General features: G+C 31.1%; 1 protein-coding gene across 1 annotated transcript in view; it reads right to left on the bottom strand.

Moving 5' to 3' along the window:
• Positions 1–26033, bottom strand: part of LOC126744162 (uncharacterized) — a 91559-nt gene that overhangs the window by 44473 nt on the left and 21053 nt on the right. The window lies entirely within an intron of this gene.

Below are 26033 nucleotides of genomic sequence, written 5' to 3'. Positions count from 1 at the left end.
CACATATCAGAAAAAAAAATGTTTTTGAAATTTTTTTTTTTTTTGAAAAGGTAAATATTCACATTTTGCCAGTGATTACAGCACCTTTAGAGGCTCATCCAATCCTCTTTTATTAATTTTAAAATTAGCTCGAAACTTGAGGTTTTCATAAATACATTCAAATATAATAGACCCATTTTTAAAATGAGAATTATAAATAATTTATGAAAACTGTATAATTTTACTTGATATAGCGTAAAAAGTTTTATTGGTCTACTCAAAAAAAAATTCATTCACAAGAAAAAAGTGCCAAATTAAATGGCAGAATGGCAACCGGTACTTAAATCTTCATGAAAATAACCAACAACTTTTGCCATTGATTTCAGCACATTCGAGGTTCATTCAATTATGACTTTTTTATATTCTGTAAGAAGATTAGTCATTCAGTTGAGAGAACGATGAAACGAACTGAATCTCTTTAGACTTACTCCAAGACGTAAAACTAAGATAATAATAGTTAATAATTCGCGGGTGCATGGGAAAAAAGTTGTATGTCAAAAATAGCGAATTTTAGTAATTCGCACTTGAAGTGTTATTTTGGGCTGTGACTAAAACTTTAAACATAAATTTTTTTTTTTGGTTAGAATCAAGTAGAATAAAAGGAGCATTTTTATTGTAAAGTAAATAAACTTTTCTAGTGTTTGGTATAAAATAGTATTTACATTTTTTTTGACTTACAACATTTAGATTTCTTAAAATTTTGACATAACTCTTTTTACACAATAAAAAAAAACAAAGGATTGGAAATATTATTTTAATTAACGAATGTACTAACAAAAGCATTTAAGGTAAGTAAAACTATTTAAGTTGTCCTCCAATTTTAATAAATTTAGAAAAATTTATATATATTCTCTACATATGTTTCGAGAGTGTAAACTCTCATCTTCAGTTTCTATTTTTGGAACCAATAAAACTGGAGAATTCCATTCACTTTGTGCCCTTTCAACTATACCATCTTGGCACATTTTAGTTACTTTTTTATGTATTTTATCTTTTTGTGAAAAAAGTAATCTATATGGTTTAACATAAGAAGGTGTGGCATTATTGCGAAAATGTCAGTGCAAGGGTAAGTTTCCATCATTTTGCATTTGTACTTATATTAGTTTAAGACCATTACTTTTGTAGTTATTCTCCTGAAGATGAGAGTTTACACTCTCGAAACATGTAGAGAATATATATAAATTTATTAAATATTGGAAGACGACTTAAAGAGTTTTACTTACCTTAACTTTAAACTCCAATTCAAGCAATGAACTGTTTCTTCAACTTAAAAGCATTTAATTGTAAAGCAAAGAACATATTCAAATTATTTTAAGAGAAATAAAATATTACTCATCACTTGATTCATCTGAACTTGCATCAGGATATGTATCAGCATTTTTGTCTTTGGTGGTGGTCAAATTTTTATAAAAATGTCATAATGTATTGCCACTAATGTATGGCAGCAGATCTATAAGATTACTTTTCTTTTCACTAGATATAGGAACTGGAACAGGTGTTAAATATTTTGCTGTGAAATAAGCCATATGTTTGACTTAAATCCCTTTTCACGCGTGATTGCAAAAAAACTAAAATGCATTTGTAGTATGTCTGACATAGAGCATTTCACACGATAAAAGTGTAACTTATCTCGTTAGACACATTGAAAAAAAATTGGCTTACGCGTGTATAATGACTTAGTTCCTTATTCCCATACGTAAAGGAGGGTTTTTAAATTCGGCTTCTGACATAAACCAGTTTTGACAAAAAAATGACATAACACCTTTTTCACATGCACCCACGAATTATTTACGTATTAATAATAAATTAGAGGGTGAAAAATGTTAACACTTTCAGTTGGATTTACTTGCGTCCTAAATAATTTTTGTAAAGCAATATCTTGTGAACTAAATACACGTTGTTTCATAATTTTATCTTCAGTACTTTTTGAGATATGCGAGTTTTAGTGGGATAAAAGTATGACAGAGAATTTTTTTTGAGGATGTCAACTGAACTTGGAATCAAATAATTCTAAGACTTCTGATTGGATTTACTTACGTCCTTCATAAAATGTATTAAGCAATTTTGTATTAATTAAATGCACTTTGTTTTACAATTTTACATTTAATGGTTTATGAAATATTTGACATTTAGTGGGACTAGGTTGGGTCAGAGACGTTTGCTCCTTTAAGAGTTAACCGAGCTTCACATTTTTAAAATAATAGTTTATTAAATAATGATTAATAACGTACCTTAACTTTAGCTTCAGTTAGACTTTTATTTGAGAAATTTGAATATTTACGTCTTTCAGGCATTCTGCCATTAATTACAGCACCTTTAAGACTCATTTAATCGTCTTTTTTTGGTTTTAAAATTTTTTCGAAACCTAAGGTTTTCATTTAAATTTCATAGAGACTTTTAATATAAAATGACGTTAATAAAGAATACTTAAAAAGATAATTAGAAAAAAGTGCAGAATTTATTGGCTGAATGGCATATTGGACTTAAATCTTCGTGAAAATAACCAACAAATTATTAACAGTAGTCAGAAATACATGAATACCTTTGAACTGTAATTTACCTTAGAGTCTAAATTTCGACATTTTGTCATCCAATATACCTACGAGGGTGGCCCCAGAAGTACCCGGCCTGACCTAGGGATGTCGGTAGTAGGTTGAAAAATATCAGTGTTTTAGAAAGTATACAAGCATATGTTTCAAGTTTGAAGACGCCACGTTGTTTAGTATTTGTTTGGCAGCCATCAACAGTGAACGTTTTCAGTGAATTTGTGAAAATGGAGAAAATTGGTCATCGTTATGTGATACAATACTTTTATTTGAAAGGCCTCAGCCCAACCAACATAAAAGCTGAACTGGATTCTACTCTGGGTGAGTCCACTCCTTCGTTAACAACAGTAAAATATTAGGTAGCAGAGTTTAAACGAGGCCGTACGAGCTGCCAAGACGAGCATCGCAGTGGTCGATCAAATGAGCTGACTGAAATCCAGAAATTTTAAAGAAAATTCACAAAGCGGTACTGGATGATCGTCGACTGAAAGTGCGCGAGCTAGCAGACATAGTAGGCATTTCAAAAAGTGCGGTACATCGCATATTAACTGAAAATTTTGAGATGAGAAAGCTGTGTGCAAGATGGGTGCCGCGTTTGCTCACACTCGAGCAAAAACAGTATCGCGAACATGTTTCAATTGAGTCTTTAGCGAAATTTAATAGCAACAAAACAGAATTTTTGCGTCGTTTCATAATCATTCATCACTTCACACCTGAGTCAAAAGAACAATCAAAACAATGGACTCAAAGGGGGTACCGGCTCCAAAGAAGGCGAAAACCGTTTCATCTGCAGCCAAGGTCATGGCGTCGGTTTTTTGGGGTGCGCGAGGGATAATTTTCATTGACTATCTTGAAAAAGGTAAAACTATTAACGGCGAGTATTATGCGAACTTATTGCAACGTTTGAGCGAAGAAATCAAGCAAAAACGGCCGCATTTGGTTAAGAAGAAAGTCAATGTCAAAGTCAAAAAAGTTTATTACCAAAAAAATAGTTATAAATATAATTAGCTACATGAGAAAATAAAATTGACAATTTTTGGTAAAAGGAACTGCTTCGCGATTATGTAAAACCGATAGCGCAATTTGCGTGAAACAGGCCTTGAAAATATTATAAATAAACACAAAATTCCTAAAAAAAATTCTTAATTAACCTAAAAAAGAACAAAACTAAAACTAAAAAAGGGTAGAAACAAAAAATGGCAAAGCAATTTGGCTGGCATGCGAGGGAAGGTAACAAGAATTGACAAAAAAGAACCACAAAAGAAAGATTAGACAGGCCAGCTTTTCTTTGGTCTTAGTTGATTTTGCAGTTTATACTACTATGTATCTACTACTAGTCATACTATTAGGCATCTCGTTGGGAGTCGAGAAGAATTTGCTTAACCTTGGTGTAAAATTTATTAAATGACAAATCTTTAATATTATTTGGCAAGTTATTCCACATTGTAACTCCGACAACCGAGAATGACTTGTGGAAGTTACTTGTTCTATGTTGAGGTATCCTAAAATTTCCAACATTACGGGTATTATGTAAATGCGAAAGAGTAGTAAATAACTTATTTAAATAAGGGGGTTGACCCGACTTTATTATTTTATATATGAAGGCATATATGTGTAATTTTCTTCTCCTTTCCATATTTAAAATAGAATTTATGTTTAAATAAGGTGTGATATGCTCCCGATAGGCAGCGCTATAAGAAAATCTCATACAGCTATTTTGCAATTTTTGTATAGATCTAGAAAGCTCAGATGTTATAAAATTAGAATATACGATATCACCGTAGTCGAGTAAGGAGAGAATGAGGCTATTGCAGAGATAATATTTGGTTTTACTTTTTAAGACATTTTTAAATCTGTACAAATTTCTAAGACGCATATAGCCTATATTTAATTTGTTCTTAATGTGTGTCTCAAAAGAAAGGTTAGAATCTAAAGTCAATCCTAATATTTTCACTTCATTGACAACTGGAATTTTTTCTCCATTAATCTCAATATTTATACTTTCATATAAGTGTCTCAGAATTCCTGACTTACAGCCATATAAAATGATGTTAGATTTAGCAGGGTTAATTTTTAAGTTATGCTCATTGGAAAAATTAACTATGTTTAGTATATCCGATTTAATTTTTTGCTCAGAAATATTAAAATTTAAAAAATTTAATGGCATGTATATTTGAGAATCATCAGCATATTGTTGTAATTTACAATGTTCAATACAGTTAGGCATATCCGCAACATAAATCGAAAATAAAAGAGGTCCCAATATGGAGCCCTGAGGAACACCAACTTCCAAGTCAAGATACCTTGATTGCTCCAAACTTCCATTGTTGGTTTTTAACAACACCGAATGTGATCTATTTTTAAGATAGGAATCAAAAAAAGAAACTGTAGATTCGGAACAACCAAAATATCCCAACTTTGCAAGGAGCATTGAGTGATTTATAGTATCAAATGCTTTGCTAAAATCAAGCACCGCCATGCAAGTACTTTGTTTATGTTCTTCGTTAAGTCTTATATTATCTAACATTCCCACCAGACTAGTAGTTGTACTATAATTCCTCCTAAATCTCGATTGCGTATCTGGAAGTATACCAAATGAGTTAACAAAATTATAAAGTTGTTGGTGAATATGCTTTTCTAGAATTTTAGAAACTACTGATAAAATCCTTATAGGCCTTATATCTTTTAGTTCTTTTGGATTAGAGATTTTTGAAATAGGTCTTATAAGTGCTTTTTTCCAGATATCAGGATATACATTTGTAAGAATGCAGGTATTTAAAATGTTTAGAAGTGGTTTTTTACAAAAAGGTAGGCAAAGCTTGATATCATTTATACAAAGTCCGTCAGCTCCTATAGCATTTGATTTTATGGTCTTAATTATACTGTTAACCCTTTCTTCATCAAGAAGACTTAAATTTAATTCTTGAATACTATTATTCCAATTATTTTCATTGTAAAAATTTAATTTGGTTTGTGATATATTATTGTTAATTTGGTTAACGCATTGAGAAAAATAATTATTTAGGGATTCTGGATTACTAAAATTACAAGGCAGATCGGTATTCTTTGATTTAGTTAGATGCAATTTATTAGCATTTATCCAAAAATCACGGTTTTTTTTGTAGAAAGTGTGTTAAAATATGATATTTTTTCCCGCTGAATAGCATGTTTTGTATAGTTTCGTAATTGCCTATAATAGTTTAAATTTAGCTCAGTTTTATTTTTTTTATAATTTCGCAGTGCTTTATCTCGGAGCTTCATAAGCAATTTAATATTGTCTGTTAACCAAGGAGTAAATGGTTTATTTTTAATATTTTTAGTCTTAATTGGCGCATGTTTACCAACTAAACAAAGTATATTGTTGTTAAAAGCCACAAGTTTATCGTTAACGGAATTTAGGTAATATATACTATCCCAATTAAGTCTTAAAGCGTCATGCTCAAATAAATCCGTATTAATAACACTATAGTTCCTACATTTCATTTTAAAATGTCCCTCTTTACTTTTAGGAAACTCAAGACAACAGAATACTAAGTTGTGATCACTAATGGTTTGTGGCAAAGACAACGAACCGACACCATTTATTGGGAAATGCTTATTTATAATAATGACATCAAGTAGGGTACTTGTATTGTTAGATATATTCCATCTTGTAGGCTCGGTTATTACTTGATTTAAATCAAATGTATTTAAGAGCGCTAAAAATCTGTCAGAAAGTCTACACTTCTTTAGTAAATTAATATTAATATCCCCCATAAAAACCACATGATCAAATAAAGGAACAATATTTGTAAATAGATCCTCAAGGGAATCAAGAAAACTGTTAATATCTGATGAAGGTGGACGATATATCACGGTAAACAAAATATTTTTGCTAGAAATCTTAGTTTTTATGCTTAAGAATTCGAAGTTCTGTGGCGGGTTGTGAATGTGATAAACTTCAAAATTAACATGAAAGTGTTGTTTCATCAAGACAATACACCAGCTCACAAATCCGTTATTGTAATGGCCAAAATTAACGAATTAAAGTTTGAATTGCTACCTCATGCACCCTATTCGCCAGATTTAGCCCCCTCAGATTATTTTCTGTTTCCAAACTGGCTCAGTGGTCAAAAATTTTCCAATGATGAAGAAGTGATGTCTGCAGTTAATGGCTATTTCGAGGCGCAAGACAGTTCTTATTATAAAAAGAGTATCGAACTTATAAAACATCGCTGGGAAAAGTGTATAGAGCTGAAAGGAGATTATGTTGAAAAATAAATAAATTTTTTTCCAAAATTTTCGTGTTTTCTTTCTGGGACCACCCTCGTATATCCGTTCGAACAATCAAAAAAACTCAAAAAAAAAGAACGATATCAATTTCAAAGGGGGCCAGGACGTAAAAAAATCCATGATCAAGTAAAATGTAAAAAATATTAATAAGTTTTAATTAAATAAAAACAAAATTATAAAAGGCAAATCAAAATTTCGTTCATAATTCTAGCCTTGCTTCATTTCTTTTATTATTTTATTTTCAATTTATTATTTAGTTTTATTTTTACATTTTATATTTTTTTGCTATTATATTTATTGTATACAAAACGTGGCACACATATTAATTTTTTTTAATTAACTTCGATCTCAAAAATACTTTACTTGTTTTTTTTTTTTTTTTATCACGTATCCCTAGTTCTTTTCTTTTTTGTTAAATATATTATGTAGCATTTATATACTAAGCAAATATAATATTTTTATTATTGAAGTTTGAACAAATAAAAACTAAAGTATTAACAAGAAAGAAAGAAAAAAGAAACAAAGTATTAGGAAAACTTGAATTTCAATAAAAGAAAGCATAGAAGTTTTACTAAAATTAAAAAGAAAAAATACAGAAAAGCAGCCGATTAAAATTTTTAGCAGAAAATGGTTCAAAACTGACTGAAATTAAATTAAGTGTAGAAAATTTAAAAAAATAAAAATTTATAAAAGAGCACATAAAAAAAGTGATTCATAACAAAGTAAGAATAATTAAAGGAGGATTTCAAAATGCCAAAATGTTCCAGATTCGAGATTATTTCATAAAATCTATTCGCAGCATATTTATCCATAAATTTAAAGCAAAACCCTTTTAAGTCTCTCAAAAGTATATCAGCTAATCCAAAGGCAATTTTCTATATAAAGTGATATAAAGTGTCTCCTGTCGGAATAACGAGACACCCTCAACTCTCAACTTTAAGCTTACTTACTGAGGATTATTTCCACTCATGCAAACTTTTCTCAATTAATGTTTGGTCTCTGTGGTGGTATGTACCACATTCTCTCAACAAACTCGAGATTTTCCTTACAAAATGGTTTCGTTATTATCATTTTAAAGTATCGGCGTCACGCTTATGTGTCAGATTTTGTATTTTTATTAAAATTTATCCCTCTCCCCCTCCGTCCCCTTTCCTCGCTCTCGAACTTCCATAAAGATGAGAAATCCAATTTGGAAATAATAACAAAGTTTCCGGAACGCGTTCGGGAAAAATGTAAGTTGGGATCTCGGGAAAGTTTTCTTGTTTACCTTAAAAGAGTGATCTACTTAAGTAAATTGTTTGGGGATGTAAATTCAATAGAAACACTTTTTCACTAATATGAAAATTCACCCCGAAGAGTGACTAACGCTGATGCAAAGCGTCTGTTTATCGATTCAAAAATCCGAGCAGTGATTACTGATACTGTTTCCAAAATTTATCATAATTATGATTTTAAAGGCTTGTCAAAAAAACTAGTAATTTTTTTCTACTCTGATAGACTTATTGATAATAAGGTACCAAAATATTTATCACAACAGTGACTTACGTTCTTTTTACCTTATTGAAATTATATTTTAATTTGTGTACGGTCTGCAACAAACATATGACTATTCTTCTGTCTTTGATTTTTTTTTAATAATTTACTTCCACTGCGTGTATGTATGTCAAATGCCGAAAATTATAAATTTGGCTTTAACTGCTTGCAAATATATTAATCCAGGTATGTTTAATTTCGTTCAGACAAGTACCAACTGCTTTAAGTCTCTTGAGATAAGCATTTTCTTTTTCCAGACAGTTAAAGAAGTAAAGTTTCATTTCGATTGATACCTTTCATAATATCATTTATGAAAGCATTAAAAATAAATAGAGCCAAGCTGTAATTCCTGAGAAACACCATATGGAACCCAAGTTACCTTAAACAGAAAACTGCTAAGTTAAACAATAAGTAGGACTTAAATTCTTTAACTTAAGTAGGACTTAAATATCTGCCTGGAATAAGAAAAATAAGGCATATTTTTTATTCCAGGAAGTTGAGGAAATCAAGGTTACTAAACTGTCTGTTTTTAGGCAGTTGTTACTTGCCTGAAACGAATTAAATGAAAATAGCGTTATTCACCTGGAATTTGTGTTTTGAAGTAATTTTTATTTGAGAAAATTAAGTCCGTTATTCCTTGCAAACAGTTGCAATGAACATTCAGGTTCTTACAGTGTAATTTCTGTTCTCCAGGTAGTTTAAAGCAGTTATTCATATATTTTAAGTAGTAAAAGCTGCTAAAGAAATGGACAGTTAACTTCTTGAACTGCCTGGAACATGCGTTCTTTTAGCCAGTTAAAGCATTTGCTACTTCCTTGAAAGAAAATAAAAATTGCTTCATCTACCTGGAATAATACAGTTGCAAGCAGTTAAAGTGCAATTGATTATTTCAAGCTTTCGAAGCATTTTTTTCTAGGTAGTTTTGTAATTTTCAGATTTTTACAATCATTTTAATTTTTCAGGCAGTTATTCATATATTCCAAGCAGTCAAATCTACTAATTGAAAGGAAACTTGAATTTCTCAACTGCCTGAAATAAAAAATGCCTGAGGCAGTTAAGAAGTGATTACTTGCCTGAAAGAAGGCATTAAAAATAAAGTCATTTTTATTCAAGACAGTTATGTTAATTTTTTACAGGAAGTTAGAGTGAAGATTCAAGCTTTTACAAACATTTCTATTTTCTAGGTAGTTTTAGACAATTATTCATATATCTCAGACAGTAAAAGCTGCTAAGCGAAGGGACAGTTGAATTCTTTAACTGCCTGGAATAAATAATTGCTTATTTTTAGGCAGATAAAGCAGTCATTACTTGCCTGGAGAAATACAAGTCAAATTTATTATTCAATATTATTATTTTTATTCCAGGCTGTTGAAGTGAATATTCAGACTTCTACAGGCATTCCCTAAAGTAACGTTTGTTTGTGGGTAGTTGAATTGAACATTCAGGCTTTTAATATAATTATATTCTTAAAGATTTGAGTAAAAAAACTCTGCTCTAACTGCCTGCATTTTTAAGTAGTTAGTCATTATTCTCTGCTTGCAAAAAAATTAAAAATGACGACCTACCTGAAATAATATATTTACAAGCAGTTAAAGTACAATTTATTATCTTAGGCGCTTAAAATAATTCAACTTACAGGCAGTTTTAAATTTGCTCTATTCTGAAGGTTTAGATTGAAGTGCCTGATATTCAGATAAAAATTAACTACATGAAACAAAGAGAAACTAAACCTTTTTTTATCAAGTTATTTCGCGGAACATTAAATTTCATTGTTCGACCTGCAGTGGAACATTAGCAGTTAAATTCGCGCATTTTCCACCACGGCCACAATCTGATTTTTACGGCTGTCATTCGCCCTATTTTAATTTCCCACTCAAATGTTCATTTTATTTATTTATTAATTTTTTTGACGAGCTTTTATGATTTCGCCACAATGTACTAGGAATTATTTCGGTGTCGATTTAAGTAGATGTATGAAGAACTGGACTGGGCTTCTTAAATATCACGAGCCCCTAGATAATTTATTACGTACCCCTATTTATTTCTTTAAATTAAAATACAAGGTCTGGATTATGGATGGCCCACCAATTTTGGCAAAATTTCAAAATGCCACAAGACAAACATTATTTCCTGTTATCGTCCGGCAGTAACGTTTAAAAATAAAAGAAGTAGAAGTGGGAGAGAGAAAGAAAAAAGCGGCAAGTTTAAAAGTTTCTTGCGTGGCGTGGCGGAAGCACTTTTCTAAAGTTAGAAAAATTTTCACGCTTGACGTGGCGAGAATAAAACTTTCTGGACGACGGCCTTAATCGCGTTTAGTAGCGGAGTCAGCATTAGAACAGAAAAAAATCACTAAAGGAAAATAAAGGTTAAGTTTGCTATCAGAAAACATTTTTGTTGTTGCCGTTTTCGAAATCATATTCAGTTCAGAAAAGACAACTTTCGATGGACAGTTTTCACTATCTGGATTATATGGATAACTGCCTAAAGTTGTATTAAAGAAATGCCTGTAAGAAACAAAATTTCTCTCTTATAGAATAGTCAATTAAATTTCATTTATTACTTTTTGCAATTTTTTACAATTTTCATGCTAAAATTTGTAGAGATAAAATCAAATTATTGGTATTTTGATTACAGGCATGGCTGGAAGAACAGAAATAAATTGTCTCTTATTTTTGAGTTATGATTTTAGGCAATTTAGGCATTATTGGAAAACATTCAAGTAATTCAGTTAAAATTGGGTTTTTTATAAACAAAGGGCATTTTGTAAACAAAATGGCTATTTTTTACCTTTTTTTCCATTAAATATTAATAAACCTAAATGCTTGGAATAAAAAATACCACAAGTACCTAGAATAATAAATTTTACTTTAATTGCTTATAAATGTATTTTTCTAAGTAAATTTAACTATTTTTAGTTTTTTTTCAGAAAGTAACTGCCTAAGAATAGGCATTTTTTTATTCCAGGCACTTGAAAACGTCAACTTTCCGTTTGATTAGCAGCCTTTATAGCCTAGAATACATCAAAAAGTGGTTAAGACTACCTGTAATATAGGAAGGTCTGTAAAAGCCTCAATGGTTTCTTCAACTGCCTGTAACAAATATTGAACCTGCCTGGAATAAAAATTATTTCAAGCGCCTAGAATAATAAATTTGACTTTAATTACTTGTACATAATCATTCTAGGTAGAGGCATAACTTCTTTAACTACCCAAAAATTGGCAATTTTTTATTCCAGGCAGTTGAGTAAGTCAAGGCACCTGTCGATGAGTATCTCTTACTGCCTGGAATATATCAATAGCTGCCCAAAATCGCCTGAAAAATGGGATTTACTATAAAAGCCTGAAAGTTCAATTCAACTGCCTATAAAAAATAAAAAACTTAACTGCTTGGAGCAAACAATTACTTTAAATGTCTAGAATAGATAATGTGACTTCAAATATTTCTATAAGTGTCTGTAACTACATTCACGCTTTAAAAAAATTGGCTTTAACTACGAACAAACGACTTTAACAAAATGACTTCAATTGCATCAAATAAAAGCGACTTTAATCGCAATTCGACATATTTTTTAAGAACCGTGACCTCTCGACGCGTAATATTCTATTGTATTATTGACCAGAGGCGTCTCTGTTTACCATTTGGGTGCATTACTAATTAAAGCTGCTCTTCAGGGATTTATGCCTAAACAATCCCATTTAATTATTAATCCGTTCTATTATTCTATTCAAACCATGCAGCCTATTATTATACACGCCTACGGCGGCCTAATGCAATATTTAACTTGTCAGGGGACGATAAAATAAAGCTCGGATTGTTTAAGCTGCGAAATAGGGCTGAAAATTGCCTGTTTTTTTTTTGGGGGGGGGAAACAGGAAACATGCGTGGAATACGAAATTGTAGAAAATATCTTCTTGCCAGGAAATTAGTGTTTTTTTTGATTTCCCCTAAATAATTGCTACTACCTAAGATTATGTTTTCTAGGCAAATAAACACTGCGCAAGAAATAGGCAACTTCTGCCTGTAAAAAGGAGACCAAGATACTTCTTCAACAACCTAGAAAAAAAAAAGACTCTCAGGCATTTAATTAGATGAGAAACTAAGCATTTATATTTTAGTTTGATATATTATAATGGTACGTGCCCCTAGATATTTTATTACGTGCTCCTATATACTGATTAAATTCTGCTACGAACCCCTAGATATTTTTCTAGTTTCTGCTATTTAGTTATTCGTTTTTTTTAATAGAAACTAGTGAGACCAACCTCTAGATATTTTATTACGAACCCCTATACATTTTTTCAAAATATAATTTTATTAATGCTACGTATGTTAATTTATACGAAATTAAAAAAAAATACTGGCAATTAGCGGTATTTTTGATTTCTCCCAGGCAGTTACAACTACCAAAAAAAAAATTGATTAATATTTAAATTTATTTAAAAAAAAATACTTCCGTGTATGTACTTCGAATAAACTTCGACGAGAAACATGTTATTTCTGTCCTGTCTGTGAAGAAAAACCAGCCTTATGTGTGGAAAATTGCTTCAAGGACTACCACCTAAAGTAAAAATGACTAAACAAGATTTTTTAGACAATTTTTTTTTGTAAACTTCATATATTATCGTAACTATCTGTAAACACTAGCAATTAAGTTTCCCTATTTTTAAGGCACAGTTTATGTTTTTCCGCTTTTTGTTGGAACTAAAAACATTTAATTTTTTTTTGTGTCACTGCATTTTGCTTCTTCTATACTAAATAAGATGAAAAAATAATTTTAAAAATGACGCCACAATGAGTTTTACTGGTCTATTGCAAGCACCCGGCACCACAAATTTCAACGCAAACGAGACGAGTTTACTTGTACTGGGCGCCGTAAAACCGTTAGTCAAAACCGAGATAAGTCGTGGCTGGAGACTGGCTCTAGATTGCCAACCACGAGTTATCTCGTGCTTGGCAGTCAACGTGGTAAGATTCTGCTACGAACTCCTAGATACTTTTCTAGGTTCTCCTATTTATTTATTATTTTTTTAAATTAAAACTAGTGACACGAACCTCTAGATATTTTATTACGAGCCCCTATATATTTATATCAAGAATATAATTTCATGAGTGCCACGTATGTTAATTTATACGTGGTATTTATTTAGTGGTATTTTTTATTTCTCCCAGGCAGTTGCAACTACCAAAAAAAAAAAAAATTATTAATACTCTGGAAAAAAATTAAACGAAGACACTGTTTAAATTATTTAAAAAAAATACTTCCAGGCAGTTAAGTAAAAGAGAAACTGAACATTTATTATATATCGCAGTTCACTAAATTTATATGTGTTGGTACCTGCACCTATCTATCTTAATACGAGCTCCTATATATTGATTGACATTCTGCTACGAACCCCTAGATATTTTTCTAGGTTCTGCTATTTATTTATTCATTTTTTTTTAATTAAAACTAGTGACACGAACCTCTAGATATTTTATTACGAGCCCCTATATATTTATTTCAAGAATATAATTTCATGAGTGCTGCGTATGTTAATTTATATGAAATTATAAAAAAAAATACTGGCAATTAGTGGCATTTTTTATTTCTTCCAGGCAGTTGCAACTACCCAAAAATATCGATTATCTGTCTGGAATAAAATTAAACGAATGCATTGTTTAAATTATTTAAAAAAAAAATACTTCCAGGCAGTAAAGTAAAAAAGAATCTGAATATTTAGTTTACATCACATATACTATTTAAATTCTGCTACGAACCCCTAGATATACTTCTAGGTTCTGCTATTTACTTAGTTGCTTTTTTAAGTGGAAACCAGTGACACGAACCTCTAGATATTTTATTACGTACCCCTATACATTTATTTCAAAAATATTTTAGGTTTTTTTAATTAATGTCTAAAATGTCGAAAAAATTAGAAAAAATTAAAAAAAAAATTTTATAAAAATTATTACAAAATGCCTATAACTCAAAAACCAAAGAAGTTACAAATGTGAAAATTGATACCGATATTTTCCAATTAATTTCATTAAACACCTATTTCAGGGTTTTTCTGTTAATGTAAAAAATCATCTATTAAAGATCGATATCCGCTACCCCTTATCAAAGATCAACTTGGTCGCCTTGGACATTTAAAATATTTTACTGTGCTCGATATGACCGCGGGGTGTCATCAAATCCGCGTTCGTGACCCCAGGTGGTCAGTACGAATATTTGCGTGTCCAATTTGGTCTGACTAATGCTCCCGCTGACTTCCAGCGAGCTATTCATAAAACTTTGGACTCCTTAAAAAATACGGTAGCTTTAGCCTATATGGATGACGTTTAGATCCCATCAAAGACAATTGAGGAGGGTTTAATTTCATTAAAGCAAGTTTTAACAGCATTAAAAAAGGTCGGTTTTTCCCTAAACAAAAAATTTAAGATTTTTAAAACCTCTGTAGATTATCTGGGCAGAAATGTTTCCGCTCATGGCATCAAATCTAGCCATAATAAAGTTGACGCTTTCATCAATTCCCCAATTCCTTATAATGTTAAGCAGGTCCGTCAGTTCATGGGTATTTTCGTAAATTCAGAGAAAATTCATATTGATAAACATTAAAAAATTTGAAATTATTTTTGCTTAAAAAATTATCACAAAGGGCCTATAACTTCAAAACCAAAAAAGCTAAAAATTTAAAAATTGGTACAAATATTCTTTAACTAATTTTATTAGACACCTATTTTAGGTTTTTTTAATTAACGTACCAAATGTTGAAAAAATTTTAAAAATAGAAAAATTTTTTTTTTTCTGTAAATGATCACAAAGTGCCTGCAACTTCAAAACCAAAAAAGCTAAAAATTTGAATAATGAAGTAATATTTTTAATTGCCCCAGTTACAGTTAATTAAAAGAGAAACTGTACATTTATTTTATATCGCAGTTCACGACTTAAAAAATAATAATTTTCGTAGGTGTGTGTGTACGTGCCCCTACATATTTTATTACGAGCTCCTATATATTATTTAAATTCTGCTTTGAATCCTTAATATTTTACTCGGTGACTAGGTATATTTATTTATTATAAACTAGTGACGCAAACCCCTATATATTTATTTTAAGAAGAAAATTTCACTTCAATCCCGATAATGTTGTAAAAGGCATAACATTCGACAGAACTTATGGTCTGTTCCGAATGCTTTTAAAAATCCAAACAAAAAGGCTTTCAAATGTACGAAAAGGAGAAAAAAAACGTAAAAGGAATTTATCTAAAGGCAAAAAAAGAGGACGAGGAGGATTCAGGCTCCTTTCGGCGAGTCTAAAAGTCGGTAAATTGACAAAACATGTCGAGGGCGATATAATACTAAAAAGCCTCGTTCACACCTCGTTGCTCGCAAAAGGTTTTTCTTTTCTGAATCAGTTTAGTGGAGAAGATAAACGCGCCCGTATATATTTTATATAAAAATTGACGGATGCTCAGATTTACGGTAAAAAGGCTGATCAATCTGCTGGAAAATACGGGTGTCGACGACATATCTTTATACGTTTTATATGCGTAAGGGTTTGACAGACAAATTTTATTTAAAAAAAAAACAACATCTTTAGAGCGAATACTGTAAGAGTAGGGAGCGTAAAGACAAGAATAAATGAGGTACTTTTCGAGGGTTGATTTTAAAAAGCACCCTTTCAGATCATTGTTGTACTAAGGAGTTTTATGCTTATAAGTTTTAAAAAAACGGTTCATCCATAACGCCCAAAAAGAATTGTTAATTTTTTCATCTCTACCTGCGCATTTCATGCCCTTCTCATTTTTTCTCTTCGTTTTTACGATAAAAATAATTCCTTTACTATCCTCAATATAAACAGCCACGGCTTTCCACTAAGGGACCAATCATTAATCATACAATATATCAAACCTTTACGGCTCCATTCAGCTATAATATGGGCAATTTGATTTTGCTTGCAGCTTTTGATGCACCATAAAGTTCAAAATGACTTTCCATTTTTATTATGCACTCCGATAAATCCATGTATAAAAAAATAAAACGAAAGAAAGAACATTTCAGCCTCAATATATAGGGAGTTCGAAGGACCAAAGTTCCTCAATTTTTGTAATAGTGCACCATTATATTAATGCTCTCAAATTAACAAAGTTGGGGAAGGGAGCAGCTTAATTGACATTATGAATGGCAGGAAATAACACCCGGTCCGCGTATGTCTAAATGAAAATTGAAAATGGGTCACTGTCGCGTTTCCATTGCGACATTTTCCATTACAGGTGGAGCATGAGAAAAAAATACACAAAAACTCGATAAACGAGGGGGAAAAAGGGAGGCCGCTTTCGAAATCGAATCTGTTGATTGATGGGCGTCGACCTGTAGCACCAAAGAGTCTAATTTAAGGTTATAATACAGGTTTGGCCTTTAAGCACTTTTTGCTAATTAAGGACTTGTTAACTGGATGATGCTTTTAGGATTACAAAAGTTGTCTTTACATAGAGATATAATATGCTCAAAAAAAGTGACTTAGTGAGTGGTTTATGATTAAAAAGCAGCGAGGAAAAACAATTTTTCTGAAATACAATTGGCATGCGTTTCCACCATTAATACTTTACTAATTATTTTACAAATTACAGACATAAGAGTCCTTAGTACAACGCTGCTCTGAAAGTGTGCTTTTTCAAACAAATCCTCGAAAAGTGAGTTTTTTTCCAAGAAAAGCCCAAAATACAACCACGATCTCGAAGGGTGCTTTTTGAAATCAACCCTCGAAATGTGCCAAAAACAAGGTATTCAAAAGTCCCTTTAGACTGATGCCAAATAGGGAGCTTTTTTCTCTGAGAAAAAAATAACTTTTCCTAAATTGGAACCAAAGGAAAAAACTTGACATTGACAGAAGTTCTATTTAAATCCATATGACAGGAAAAAGATGTTGCATTATTCACACAACTTTAAGATGTTTTAGTTGGACATATAATGTAATAAATTTTTGTGAATTTTTCTGATTGGCATTCGTTTTTGGCGTTATTATTGTACCGATTTTTGTGAAACTTACAGGTATGACACCCTTTATTACAATGATGATCTGAAAGGGTGCAATTTTTTTTTGCTCCGAACACTTCACATAATATTTAAACGTGTAATATATATTTTTAAAATTTTGAAACTCCCGCCAGCTTTCGTGCGTATGACAAACGACGTGATGTAAAATAGATGAGGTAAGACAGGAAGCTTGAGGATTCGGTTTCTTTAAATCAAGATGGTGAAAAAATAAATTAAAGAAAAATTAATCTTGTTTTATTTAAATCAGCCTGGAGGATGATACAGTTTAAGGTAGTTACCCTGCTCCTTAGTTCAGTTGATTTTGCAGGTTTTGGTTTTCTTTAGAGATAGGGTTTTATAGCAGTACCAGTTCGTTTATATGAGATCATGTCCTAAAGTCGATGATCTTCATGAATGTGCAGTTTAGACATAAAGTTGCTCAGTACTTGGACCATAGCTTTTTAGCAACAAACCAAGGTATTCACAAAAAAGTGGAAATATATCCTTGTTTGAATCCTGCACTTGTTCCTGTATATTCTTCCATAAGTCTAATATTTTTGCTGAAAATAAATGTCTTTTTAACATCTAGGAATGTCTTCCATTTCATAACGTTCTGACTCCTTCACAACTGCTCAATATTTCATTATTTTGCTGCAAAATGGTGTTTATCCTAGACATAAATTGGTCTGTTGTTGATTTCCTGCAAGTTGAACTTCACAAGGATTTCCTGGATCTATTCCTGTGCAAAGCTTTCGAAATCATGATGCATCAAAATGACTACTAGTTAAGGATTTACTAATGTCAGACCTTGACTCTTCCATAATAATGAATTTTTTTTGTTCAAGTTTTGCACCATAAAAATTTTACACAGAAAAAACTGGAAAAAAATGCAATTTTTAAGGGTTTTTTTATCATTTTTTTCGCAAAGATACCGTTTAACCGTCAGTGGGGCTCGAATATCACAAATGTCTGAATGTTTGGATGTTAAAAAAAATACTTCCCGTATGTTATGTATGTTAAATAACCAAAAACTATATCGCATTGTCTCACGTGAAACCTAATCGATCTGTAAAGTTTCATAACATTCAAAAGACCGTTGCGACCTGTATCGAATTCCCATTGAAACAATTGAACCAAAAATTTTTTTTTTACTTTAAAGGCGTTTTCTTCCAAAAAAGAGCAATAAATCAAAACTTTTTAACAATCAAGTTGTAGCCCTATTATTCTAGATTATAAAAAGGTAAAGTTCGTTTCTCTGCCTCAAATACCAACAAAGTTATACGTACTTATGACTGACGGGTCCGAATTTTATGCGAAAACTCCCCTGCGCTAATGGACTAGAACTAAAGGTACCTTTGACTGGCTTGAAAGGCAATTTAATTTTGATCTCTTTCAAGGAATTGAAGAAAAGGAAAGGGAGTCTATTCATTATTAAAGTACTAGTCATTCTTTTTAAATGTAGTATATCTGCCTATTGATTTTAATGTAAGTAACTTTTGGGTCATTTTTTAGACCTAAGGGTACTTGTTTCTGCCTAGAAGAAAAATAAGTTGACTCTGGTGGCTTAAAGGTGTAAAGGTGTCTTTGACTGCCTATAAGAGCAAATTAATTTTGATTTTTTCCAGGCAATTGAAGCTATATTTTTCAATGAATTGACGTATATTATTCATAGTTGAAATACTAGTCATCTTGCAATGTACTATATCTGCTTATTGACTTTAAAGCCTGTTTGAAAAGACTGCCAACTTTTAACAGAAGAATTTTGAATGTCCTTGTTAAAAAATAAAGTTAGTTTTAGGTAATTTTTTAAGCCCAAGAGCACTTAAAAAAGACTTTAATTACTCGAAAAACGAAAATTGCTCTAATGGCCTAAAGGTATCTTTGACTGCCTCTAAGAGCAATTTATTTCACAATTTCTTTCAGACAGTTGAAGCTATATTTCCAGGCAATTAAATTCTATTTATCGTTAAGGTACGAGTAATTTTTTTTTAATTACACTATATCTGCCTATTGATTCTAAAGGCCTATAAGTGACTTCAACTGCTTGGAAAAATTTTAAATGTCTTTGTAGAGAATTAAAGTTAGTTTCAGGTTATTTTTTAGATCTTAAGTCACTTAAAACCCCTCCATTAGAGAGCGTCGCTCTAATAACCAGTGTGTAGGGTGATTTTTAGCGCTTGGTACTTTTTTGGAAAAAGATTATTTTTAGGGTACTTGTAAAAATAGTAAAAAAATTCAAATTTTGTATGTTATTGTAAAATGAATGGCGCATTTGCTCGAATGGTTTTGGTTCATATATAACTTACAAGGTACGCACAATTAATTTCCAAAGTGAAAACATGTTCAACAATTCATAACTCAAAAACGGTTTTATCTAGAAATGCGACTGAAATTGAAAAATATTCTGCTCAGTAACTTTGCTCTAGGTAGTGCCACTAAAAAGTTGTTAAACGTAGAAAAAAAAAGTGTGAAAAGAGGTACTTTCAACTGAATAGTGCTCAGCCTGTATAAAAGATAGCGTTAAACTTAATACACCGTTTTATTCGGAAAGAATGCAGCTTTAATTAAGCCTAATGAAATTTGTCTTAATTTTGCACCATAAAAATTGTACACAAAAAAAACTAAAAAAAAAACAATTTTTAAGGTTTTTTGGATTTTTCTCCAAAAACAAAAAACATTTTTTTAAAACAAACCCTTTACAAAATTTGTAGTTTTTGATAAGGCGCACATATGTTCGGTGAGTCATTATATCCGCAAAGACACCGGTTAACCGTCAGTGGGGCTCGAATATCACAAATGTCTGAATGTTTGAACGTTAAAAAAATACTTCCCATATGTTGACAAGAACCAAAAACTCTACCGCATTGTCTCACGTGAACCCTAATCGATCTGTAAGGTTTCATAACATTCAAAAGAGCGTTGCGACCTGTATTGAATTTCCATTGAAAAAATTGAACCAAAAATTTTTGTTTGACTTTGAAGGCGTTTTTTTCCAAAAAACAGAAATAAACCAAAATTTTTTAACAATCAAAGTGTAGCCCTATTATTCTAGATTATATAAAGGTAAACTTCGTTTCTCTGCCCCAAATACCAACAAAGTTATACGTACTTTTGACTGACGGGTCCGAATTTTGTGCGAAAACTCCCCTGTGCTAATGGACTAGAACTAGAGGTACCTTTGGCTGGCTTTATAAGGCAATTTAATTTTGATTTCTTTCAAGGAATTGAAGAAAAGGAGAGGGAGTCTATTCATTGTTAAAGTACTAGTCATTCTTTTTAAATGTAGTATATCTGCCTATTGATTTTAATGTAAGTAACTTTTGGGTCATTTTTTAGACCTAAGGGTACTTGTTTCTGCCTAGAAGAAAAATAAGTTGACTCTGGTGGCTTAAAGGTGTAGAGGTGTCTTTGACTGCCTCTAAGAGCAAATTAATTTTGATTTTTTCCAGGCAATTGAAGCTATATTTTTCAATGAATTGACGTATATTATTCATAGTTGAAATACTAGTCATCTTGCAATGTACTATATCTGCTTATTGACTTTAAAGCCTGTTTAAAAAGACTGCCAACTTTTAACAGAAGAATTTTGAATGTCCTTGTTAAAAAATAAAGTTAGTTTCAGGTAATTTTTTAAGCTCAAGAGCACTTAAAAAAGACTTTAATTACTCGAAAAACAAAAATTGCTCTAATGGCCTAAAGGTATCTTTGACTGCCTGTAAGAGCAATTGATTTCGCAAATTCTTTCAGACAGTTGAAGCCATATTTCCAGGCAATTAAAGTCTATTTATTATTAAGATACGAGTAAATAGTCACTTAGAGCCCCTCCATTAGAGAGCGTCGCTCTAATAACCAGTGTGCAAGGTACTTTTTAGCGCTTGGTACTTTTTTGAAAAAAAATTATTTTTAGGGTACTTGTAATAATAGTGAAAAAATGAAATTTTAGTATGTTATTGTAAAATGAATGGCGCATTTGCTCAAATGGTTGTGGTTCATATATAACTTACAGGGTACGCACAATTAATTTCCAAAGTGAAAAAAAGTTCAAAAATTCATAATTCAAAAAAGGTTTTATGTAGAAATGCTATTGAAATTGGAAAACATTCTTATTAATACAGGCTAGAAACCATCTATAAGACATTTTGCTCTAGGTGGTGCCACTAAAAAGTTATTAAAATTAGAAAAAAGAAGTGTGAAAAAGGGTATTTTTAACTGCCAGTGCTCACCGTGTATCAAAGATAGCGTTAAACTTAATACACCGTTTTATTCGGAAAGAATGCAGCTTTAGTTAAGCCTAATGAAATTTGTCTAAATTTTGCACCATAAAAATTGTACACAAAAAACTTAAAGAATCATTTTTTTTAAGTTTTTCTGATTTTTCTCCAAAAAATCAAATTTTTTAAAACAAACCCTTTATAAAATTTCTAGTTCTAGATAAAGCGCACATATTTTCTATGTATCAATATATCCGCAAAGACACCATTTATCGATATGTAAAGTTTCATAACATTCAAAAGAGCGTTGCGACCTCTCTCGAATTCCCATTGGAAAAATTGGGCATGTTTGACTTTGAAGACGTCCTAGTCCTAAACAAAAAAAAACAAATAAAAATTTTTATATTATCAAGTTATAGCCCTACGTTTCTAGATTATAAAAAGGTAAACGTCATTTTTTTAGCCCAAATAGAATCAAAGTTATAGAAACTTTTATCTGGCGAGTCCCTAGAAGCGGCCCTTACAGGAACAATTTAGATTTAAGGAATAAGTTACGTACGAACATGATGCAACGTTCTTATATGGCTAATTCACAATAATAGACACATTTTAAACTTTAATTTGAGAAAAATATTGTGCCAGTCCCTTGCTTTTAATTACCGTGATTCTGTATACGATTTTTGTTTGTATTCAAATAGGAAATATCACCCTGTGGTATATGTCTCATATAAGCGAATGAAAAAAAAGCCATTTAATTAAAATTTAAAACACAATGATTTAAATAATTTTCCCCCTGAAGCCATTCTAACCGGAAAAAGGGTATGAGGAGGATTTTTAAAATAAACAGGACCTCCGCATGTGACATGTATGGTCCCCTAGTTTTTTTTTCGCTCTCTTTGTTAATTATCTTTCCCGGCTTGAGTTACACAGGCTGCCCGCCAACGCACCCCATGGAAATTAAATTAAAAAGTAATTAATTAATTTTATTTTTCCTTTTTGAGGGTTTTTATTTGGGAACGGCAATTAGGGAACGGGAGTAGTGTGACGCGTGGTCATAGCGGTTGGTTTTCCGGCCAGAACGTGTTTTTTCCGTACAAATTTGAAATATTCTCGTCGTTCCATTTTATCCCTTTAAACTATTTAGATGGGTAAAATTCATTACATGATTTCTCGAAATAATATTATAAATCCTATACAATTTTTCAGCGAGGTGGTTTTTAATTAAACTTTTCGCTACAAACCGCAACTGGGGCTCGCAATGATAAACGAAGCCCCGAGAAACTCACCTGGACAAAGAATAATTGTGTAATTTTATTTTGCACTAAGGCTCCCACGTAACGCACGATAGTTAAATAATCGTTTAGTTTTGGTTTACAGCGGTTTTGGTTGAACAACAATAAATATCGAATAAAATGTCCGCGTGATATACGTTGATATATTTAATATTATGTTTATGTAATCCACGTTTCCCAAGAAGGCTTACTACATCTAAATTATATACAATTATTATTTCATGGAAGTTAAAGTTTGGTATATTACATACTATTTAAAGACATTTATAGAATGCTTTTAATTGCGTGAGCTTCTAAACAAATATATTTACTACCAACGAAACGTTGAATTTTAACTTAAAGGAAACCGATATAATACCTTTATTTTTATCGTTAAATAATTATTGATATGTAATTTATAATCTTTTTAAGCTTAAATTGTGGTATACTATATATAAGGACTTGCCTATATTATAGGACCTTTACATGTTGCATTTACTTTGCAATTTATCATTCCTTAAGATTGACAGCTGTTGTCAAATTTCCCATTTATAAAATCCTAGTACATTAAGTAGGATAGGTAGAGGGTCTTTCCTCATATATTGACTCTAGAGGAGTTTTTGCAAAACTTTTGAAGTCTTCCTTAAAATTGTTGAATTCGATCTCAATTTTTTTTCTCTTTTAGAAATGTCAAATATTGACAGGTGGTCAGTTTTTCTTCTTATAGAACACCCTATATATGACCTCATAGTTAAAAAGAGCCAAATTTTCTGATTTTAAATATTGAAGATCTTGTTATTGTTTGGCATTTACTAAAAAACAAATGATTCTGTTTTAAATTATATTACCCAAAATCATAGGAAATTTATAGCTAATACGATACAAAAAATTGAACGAGATTACACAAATTTTATTAATAATGGTGGTGGTCATGTATAGCAGTTTTAACTATTTGGATTAATTTAAAGTTAAACAATTATTAAAATAATGAATTTTTCTCAACAAAAACGACAAATGTCGCTTAAAAATAATAAATCTTAGCGTTTAATTAATTTATCTTACGAAAATGTTTACACTGAGGCTCTTAAGTAACGCACGATAGTTCAATAAACGTTTAGTTTTGGTTTACACCAGTTTTGGTTGAACAACAATAAATATCGATGAAAATGTCCGCGTAATATACGTTGACATATTATGTTTATGTAATTCACGTTCAACAATATTATTTCATAGAGCTATTAAAAGACATTTACAAAATGCGTTTGATTGAATAAGCTTCTAAACAAATATATTTATTATCAACGAAACGTTGAATTTTTACTTAGAGGAAACCGATATAATACCTTCATTTTTATCGTTAAATAATTATTGATACGTAATTTATAATCTTACATGAACATAATGTCAAAAAATCAGTGAAAATTCGGCAGAATTAAAAAATACACAAAACCCTAAAAAAGGGCTCTATATGGTATACAGTTAAATTATAATGATAGGGAACAGAGGAATTTTTGCGTCGAAAATGTACAAGTCATGTTTTTGAAATACAATTAGGATTCGTTTCCGGTGTAATGGATTTACCAATTTTTTTGAAACTTACAGGCATAAAAGCCCTTAATATGGCAATGCTCTGAAAAGGGGTGTTTTTTAATATAAGTCCTGTGAAAGTGGATTTTCGAGTCGAAATATTAGCCCAGCACTCTAGGGTAAACCGTTTAAATTAAAATGATATGTAATTGGCAATTATTCACTATAGACATGGTATTTGTTCTGAATGAATGAAATAAAAAAATTCAGTAATTTCCTGATTTAGACCAGAGGCGAAGCGTAGGAGTAGACAAGGTAGACACTGTCTACCCAAAATTATCCAGTTATTTGTCATTAATTTATTAGGTAATTATTTCATGTAATTATTGAATTAACATTTTTAAAAAATTAACACAGAACGTAGTGGCTCTCCTTAAGTCCTTACTATTATTATATAGTATCTAAACGGCTATATTATCTATATATATATATATAATATTTAAGGCACGCCCCGCCTGACGCACCAATTAAAATAAAAATGCAGGGCTGACACCCAATTAATGTATACGAGCCCCAGGAAGACACATTATTACATACATACTCGCTGGAAAGACATTCGAGCTTTGGTCTATCGAAGTCGACCAGCTATTTTATTATGCGCTTGAGAGTTATTGCTTATGGACGCGCTTGATCTGGTCGGCCGCAATATCTTCAGTTTTGTTTTTTGATCAATCTGCATTTGGCATTTGATGCGGACGCGTGCTATAGTAATTTAATAATAAGTACTTTTATTTTTGGGTGTATAGAAAAGGTTTTTTTAGTGGATATTTTAGTGGTTGTTTATGAACGACTGTTCGATATTGGCAGTTCTATTTTAGTTGTGTTTTTATTTGTCTTTAATTAATTTTAAAATAATGGATGGTTATACCTATGTTGTGTTTTTTTATCTATCTTTTTATGCTAGTAGTATTTATTTTTTTCTTTTTTATATCACTATATAATTTTTCTCTTTGAGTTAATATTTCATGCGCTTTCATATTCTATTTCATTAAAGTGAATAATATTGAATATACATTTTCTTTACAACTACAACGATTTTTATTGTTTGTCTACCCGAAAAAAAAGTTCACGCTTCGGCACTGATTTAGACGTGATCAACTACTTAATAAAAACACCATTTAAGCCTGAATATAACATAACTGCTATCCAGGAATAATATTTTTACTACTTTTTTTTAAAGTATATACAATTGGCATTCGTTTCTGACGTTATGGCCTTACTGATTTTTTTGAAACTTACAGACACTAAAGCCCTTAGTACAACGATGATCTGAGAGGGCGCCTTTTAAAATTAACGTTAAATATTACAAACAGCGTTCGGTAATACATAGGGTGGGCTACTTGACAAAAATGTAAGCCCATAAACAAGTAAATAAATTTTATTATGCTAATGAATAGCGGATTCTGGGACGCGAGAGCGTCACTACAAATTCCGCCATTGTCCGTTCCATTTACACAAAACTAACTCATTAAACCGTACAGTAATCCGCGATATTTTACGTGTTACGGCCCCGTGAAATTTCCCTATGATTATTCATGAAACTAACAGATTAAAACT

The sequence above is a fragment of the Anthonomus grandis genome, chromosome 13 (assembly GCF_022605725.1).
Source record: "Anthonomus grandis grandis chromosome 13, icAntGran1.3, whole genome shotgun sequence".
NCBI classification, from domain to species: Eukaryota; Metazoa; Arthropoda; class Insecta; order Coleoptera; family Curculionidae; genus Anthonomus; species Anthonomus grandis.
This window is presented reverse-complemented; position numbering and strand designations above follow the sequence as displayed.